Here is a 7,049-nt window from a genome sequence, read left to right as displayed (position 1 = left end):
TAAGGTTCTTTGCAGCATCCCTTCAGCCCCTAGCTGCAACCCCTTTTATTCCCTTTACTGTACCTCCATTCATATTTTCTTTCTTCCATCTTACTTTCCACCCTCTCATAACAATTGATTCATAGTACTGCAAGATTTTCCTCTTGTTACACCTTTCAAACCCTTTCATTGTCAATTTCTGTTTCAGCGCTGAATGACCTCATAGGTCTCAGTGCTTGTCCTTTACCCTAAATTCTATATTCTGTTTTACTCTCTGCTTAATTCTTTGATTGATTTTGCTGTTGCTTTCATCTTACCTTGTTTGGTGGATTTTTTTGTTTTCCTGTTTTTCCACTTGAAAGTTTGTGTATATATACCGTTTTCCTCCTGTTTGGACTTCTTAGGCCTGTTATTCATGCTCAGGTTTACCTGTCAGTTCACCCACGACCGTTCAACAGATGAGCGTCCACACATAAAGAGTAGAACTGTCAGTCGGACTGCCAACTAGAGGTCATCGCCATCAGTGCTCGCCTAGCCTTTGTCGTGGCAACACTATATGGCTGATAAGGAGTGGAGCTACATAGACTAGCTGCTGCAGCAATTCACTTAAAAATAGTTATCAAGCAACAAGGCTTAACAGAGTATGTTCTAAATACTGCCAATTAAAGACAGATGCCTATTTTCATACAGTATTAATTAATAAGGTTAAATTAGACCCGGGAGTTGGTTCAGTTATTTTTGAAATGGACCGTGAAGCCTACTTTCATTAAAAGGCAGGCCACTGGCCTAGGCCTATACCAAATTGTCTGTATCACATGGAAATATTTTTTTTTTATTTTGTGTATCACATGGAAATATTTTTTTTTATTTTGTGTATCACATGGAAATATTTTTTTTTTTATTTTGTGTATCACATGGAAATATTTTTTTAGTCTTTTATTAAATGAGCTGGACTCACAATGGTCTACAAATAGTGCCGCAGGGTCTAACAGTGAAATGAATTAGGCCTATACATAGCTTATTCATATTCTGGTCTGAGCAGATGAGATCCTTCCCAGGTGAAATCTGGCAGCAAACTGTCATAAAATCGTTGCTTACTTGGCCTCATGTGCAATCCCCTGTCAGCCTGTTGAAAGAACTTTAGGTGATTCCATCAGTTCTGTTGGGTGGACTGACTCGACCACAAATTGTCATCCACACGAAAGTTTTAACGCCAGTTTCGATGAAACTTACAGGTGGACTGACAGATAAATCTGAGCGTGAATACCCGGCCTTAGAAAGTGCTGGTACCTGTTGGCAGTCTGTGGGGTACATGGTTTGTCTTTGAATAGCAGGCTGTTCACTTACTTTGCTCAGCTAGTTCCAGCCATATCAATTTTTTTCCAATTAGATTTTAAATATAGCCTACTGTATATCGTAATGTGATATGATTTGTGGTAATCAGTTTAGCTAGGTAATTTCTACAGTAGCACATATTAATTATATTTTAAGCAAATTTTTTTGTTTGTTATGAACTTCATTGTCAGTAATCTGGATTAATGCTGCTTTGTGTTGTTCACACACACACACACACACACACACACACACACACACACACACACACACACACACACACACACACACACACAGGCAGTCCCCAGTTTACGAAGGTGGTTCCGTTCCTACGCGACATCGTAGCGAAAAATCATCGAAAATCGTAGAAAACCTTACTTTTAATCCTTTGGGTGTCTGAAAATTATGTAACCTGCATATGCATATATATGTATATATATATATATATATATATATATATATATATATATATATATATATATATATATATATATATATATATATACATATACCCCTGTATATATATTTTATATGCTGAAAGATTGGGGCATCTGGAACGCCAAAGATTTACCCGGAATAGAACAGTAAACAGCCATCGTAATATCCTATAAATTTATTGGGCTAAATTTTCAACTCAGTTGAAAAACTTAGAAAAGCCAAAAACATGGAACTTAAACTAAAACAAATACGAAAGAAACATTAAAACATATTGAAAAGCCTAACATTTAAAAAAACGTAAAAAATATATATATATATATATATATATATATATATATATATATATATATATATATATATAATATCACAACGTTTAGTACCTAACTCTATGGGAGCTAAGAACTGAGTGGCATTCACAGTAATCAGGAGGACGACGTCAGCTTAAGATATATATAAAACAGTTGAAGAGGTCTGGCTGTTTAGGGAAGGAACAGGCTGCTTAATAGTTAAAGATTCCAGGATGGAGAGTATCTCGGGGTTTTCACTGTATAATATATATATATGAAGGCTTTAGAGATAAGACTCGTGGTGCTTAGAACATTGTTTATTCTTCTTCTGGGTAGCGTGTATATACAAACATGACAGTGCTAGCATACAGAAACAATAGATACACAGCTAGCGTACAATTATATGACATCCTCTCTTTATCAAAAGCATAAATCATGGCAACAAGTCTGTACATATACTTTACATGCAACTTGGACTAGTCTTGCACCATCATCAATAAAACAACTTCTTATCAAGGCGCTTCAGTATCATGCTAAACATGGAAAATGAACAAACATTTGTTCAACACTCTTCAATTAATCTACAAGGCTTCTTAACATTACGTGTTGATTTACGAGTTGCAAAAGTGTCTTCAACAGGAACATTGTTTTTAGAATGTGAAACATTTGTTTCATTTTCAAAAGTAACCTTACAAGTCTTAGTATTACCATCTTTTGAATATTCTTTAACAGGCTGAATTCAGATGCATTATCATCACAAAATGAATCTTTACTGAAACATAATTTAGTAGTAGCATCTGGACTTGCTTCTTTAATGAAACGTCTATTTCTCCTGACTTTACTACCATTTGATAATTCTATTACATAAGATCTAGGTTCAACACATTTTTCTGTAATTGTTTCTGGTACCCAAGAGTGATTATCAGTTTTCTGTACTACAGCTTTCATACCTGGAAACAGTTCTGGAAGTTCATTGCTTACATGTTGGTTACAATAGTGGGCAATTTGATTACTCTTATTTACCAAAGATTCTTTGTCTTCAAACATACACAACTTATAATAATTTTTTATGGCAAATTAGAACGTATTCTTCTCCCATATAACAGTTCGGCAGGACTGGGTATACTGTTATCAATAGATGTACTACTTAGGCACAACAAAACCATCTGGGGTCATTACCAGACTGCTTTGCTTTTTAAGTACTGATTTTACCACTCCAACCATTCTTTCAGCAAATCCATTGCTTTGTGGGTAATGTGGACTGCTTGTTATATGTTAAAATTCCCAAGTCATTGCAAAATTTCTAAATTCAACAGCACTGCATTGTGGCCCATTATCACTATACAGGCGCAAACGTATCTTTACAAAACTTAATTACGTCATTACAAGATGTGGATTTTAATCCACGAACAAAAGGCATCTTACTGTAATGATCAACTAACAATATTTATGAGTGACCATCTAATTCAAATAGATCACTAGACAAGATTTCCCACGGTTGAGAAGGTAACTCATGTGAAAGCATAGGTTCCTTCTTATTACTCTTGAATTTTGTAAACATACAACACAGTCTTGAACATATTTCTCAATATCAATCATCTTGTTAGACCAGTGAATACAATCCTTAGCTCCAAGTTGAGATTTTGTCACACCTAAATGACCAGCATGCACACGATCCAAGTATTCCTTTCTGAAATTTTCAGGGATAACTAATCTGTGTCCATTATATATTAAACCATCTTCAACTGACAGATAATCTCTCAGTGACCAATAGGAACGAATTACTTTTGGAACAGACTTAGCCTGGGCAGGCCAACCATTTATGATTTGTTCACATAAAACAGATAATACAGCATCTTGCTTACTTGCCAAACTCAACTTATTTAACTGACCAACTGAAATTTGAACTATGTGAATTGTTTGCTCTAGTTCTATACTAGGACCAATAGTTGGTTGTACACGAGATAAGTAATCAGTATACTGCGGTATAGAGTACATGCATCATACGGCTGAATCCTTAACAGCATTCTTTATAACCTTGGAGGAGCTAAACTTTAATGGCTTCAAAATAATATTCTCCAGGGGTTTATGGTCACTATAAACATTTACTGATTTACCATAAACAATTGTATGAAATTTCTCTAATCTAGACTCAGTAGGAGTTAATGCTTTACATGCAGAAGCTATTGGCTTTCCACCCTGAATTAATGCTACCCTAATCAATCATTGAGGCATCAACCTCTATTTCAGCAGGCATATTTGGGTTAAAGTAAGTTAATGTCAAATTACTATGAATTGTGTCTTTCAAAACATTAAATGCTTCTTGGTGTTCTATTTCCCAACACCAATCAGAATCCTGTTTGAGCAGCTGTCTTAGAACACTAGTCTTTTCTGACAAATGTGGTATAAAAGGGCCTAAGTACTGAACAAGACCTAGAAAGCTTTGTAGTTCTGCTTTACTTTTAGGAGGAGGGCGACTGCAAATGCCATCACACTTTTTGGAATCAGGTTTCATACCATCACATGACCATATTAATCCATAAAATTCAGTATTGTCTTTCAGAATTTCGCATTTCTCATATCGAAATACCAAGCCATACTCCTGTGCAACTCTCATAAGTCTGTGTAAGGCATCATTATGTTCCTCAACAGTTTTGCCACATACAGTAACATCATCTGCAATACCTATTACCCCTTTTCCAACCTTACATAAAATTTCATCCATATACTTTTGGAAAATATGTTGCGATACACATAAACCAAAAGGTGATCTACAAAATCTATATTTACCAACAGGACTATTGAAAGTACACAATTTGCTACTTTCATGGTCTAATACTATATTCCAGTAACCATGTTTGGCATCCAACTTAGAAAATGCAGTAACACCAGCAAGTTTATGACTTATTTCTTGAATGGTAGGAATTTTATAGTAGGTTCTTTTAATAGCTCTATTTAAATTTCTGCGGTCTAGACATATTAAGCTCACCAGAAGCTTCTCTGGGAAAAGCAAGAGAACTTATCCAGTCACATGAACTATCATCAAGACATTTAGTTATGACTCTAATCTCTTCATTTCATTCAGTTTGTTACAAATTCCACCCTTTAACTGTATGGGGTAAGGCCCGAGTTCGATTCTCCGGACGGCCAACGATGAATTAGAGGAATTTATTACTGGTGATAGAAATTCATTTCTCGGTATAATGTAGTTCGGATTCCACAATAAGCTGTAGGTCCCGTTGCTAGGTAACCAATTGGTTTTTAGCCACGTAAAATAAGTCTAATCCTTTGAGCCAGCCCTAGGAGAGCTGTTAATCAGCTCAGTGGTCTGGTTAAACTAAGGTATACTTGACTTAAGAGGAGGTGATACAACAGGATTTACATTATCTTTTACCTGAATAGCACATTTCTTTTTGAAATGACCAATACCTTCGAAACATACAGGATATAATTCTTTTAATTTCTCTTTATTCCTAATTGCAGCCTTTGAGATCTCACTATTACTACATGTTTTATAATTATTGACAACACTAATATTCATACTTTTAGAAACCTCAACAATTCTTAATTTCTCTGATAAATCACGAGATAAGATTGCAGGACCATCCATGTCACATACATAAAATCGAGCATTATACCAATCAGAATCATTTAATTGCAACGGAATAGCAATATACCCCAGGTGCTCAATAGTTTTGCCACATACCGCGGCTAATCCCACAGAAGTTTGCTTTAATCTTTGACAGGGATTGGACTCATTAGGATACTTTTGTATTAAACGTCTTACAGGAAGGACATTACCATTTGCTCCATTGTCAGCTTTGACTTTAAGTGTAAAACGACACCTGACATTTTCTGGCTTTGCATTCAATTTTACTATGATTGATTGGCGTACATCACCTGTTATCTCATTTTTATTACAAGTACTTCCCCACAGTCTAATATATCATTCACTTCTACATGGTGAAATTGCTAATTTTCAGAACTCTTACCACTCTTTTTCTCATTTTTCTTGAGACCTATTACGTGATTTTGACCTTTTGCGATAATATTTAGGATTGCTCTTACACATTTTGGCAAAATGGTTAAATTTTCCACAAACACTGCACTTTTGCTTATAGGCTGGGAATTTCCTTATGGGATGACTTGTCCCTAAAATTTACAAAACCTATGGGCCTATCACGCATATTCACTGCTGCTATTGATGACTGTCCTTGAACAAAACTCTGCATAGTTGTCTGGAAACTCTGAGCAGAACAAATTGCATCTGGAAGCTTCAAATCATCCCTTCCTTGATTAAATTTTTTCTCTTTTCTGGCCAAAGAATACCTCTTATCTTCTGAAATGTGATTTGTTCATCTCTTGTTGTATTATCTGGGAACTTACACATTTGGCTTTAGTTTTGATTTTGCGTATAAAATCGTCAGCTGGTTCTCCTTCTTTCTGTGTTATCATTGACAGTTCAAGTCTCATAACCCATTTATTCTGTGTTCCAATCATGTGCTCTTTGATTTTGTTAAACAAAATATCAGGTTTCCTCCTATCTTCATTTGACAAGTTCCAACTTTTAAATAATTCATGGCCCTTGTGATCAGCAGAAAGCAGAATACAGTGATATTTTTTTTCGTCACTGATATTATTAATAGCAAAATAGCTACACGTGAAATCAAACCACTCTTCATACGCATCATTTTGATCAGCTGCTTCCCAATTCAATATAGGCAGTTGAACGGACGATTTGTCTGTCATCTTGAATTAGGTTAGGCTAGGATTTACTGCATATTGTATCATTAGCCTACAGAAGTAGAAATTATGGGCTAGGCCAAATAAAGTGAAGACTAATGTGCATATAATATCAAACTGGCAGTAGGCTATGTCATAATCCAGCTCCTCGAGTGTATAGCAGTAGCTTCAAGATAACCAAAAATAGATGGCAAACTCACATGGAAGGCTAGGCTACTGTGGATCGAAATCCTGTGACTGACCTCTGTCAGGTTTTTTGACTAGGCTAAC

The sequence above is a fragment of the Macrobrachium rosenbergii genome, chromosome 1, assembly GCF_040412425.1.
Source record: "Macrobrachium rosenbergii isolate ZJJX-2024 chromosome 1, ASM4041242v1, whole genome shotgun sequence".
Lineage (NCBI taxonomy): Eukaryota > Metazoa > Arthropoda > Malacostraca > Decapoda > Palaemonidae > Macrobrachium > Macrobrachium rosenbergii.
The sequence above is the reverse complement of the archived record's forward strand: the minus strand, read 5'-3'. Positions refer to the sequence as shown.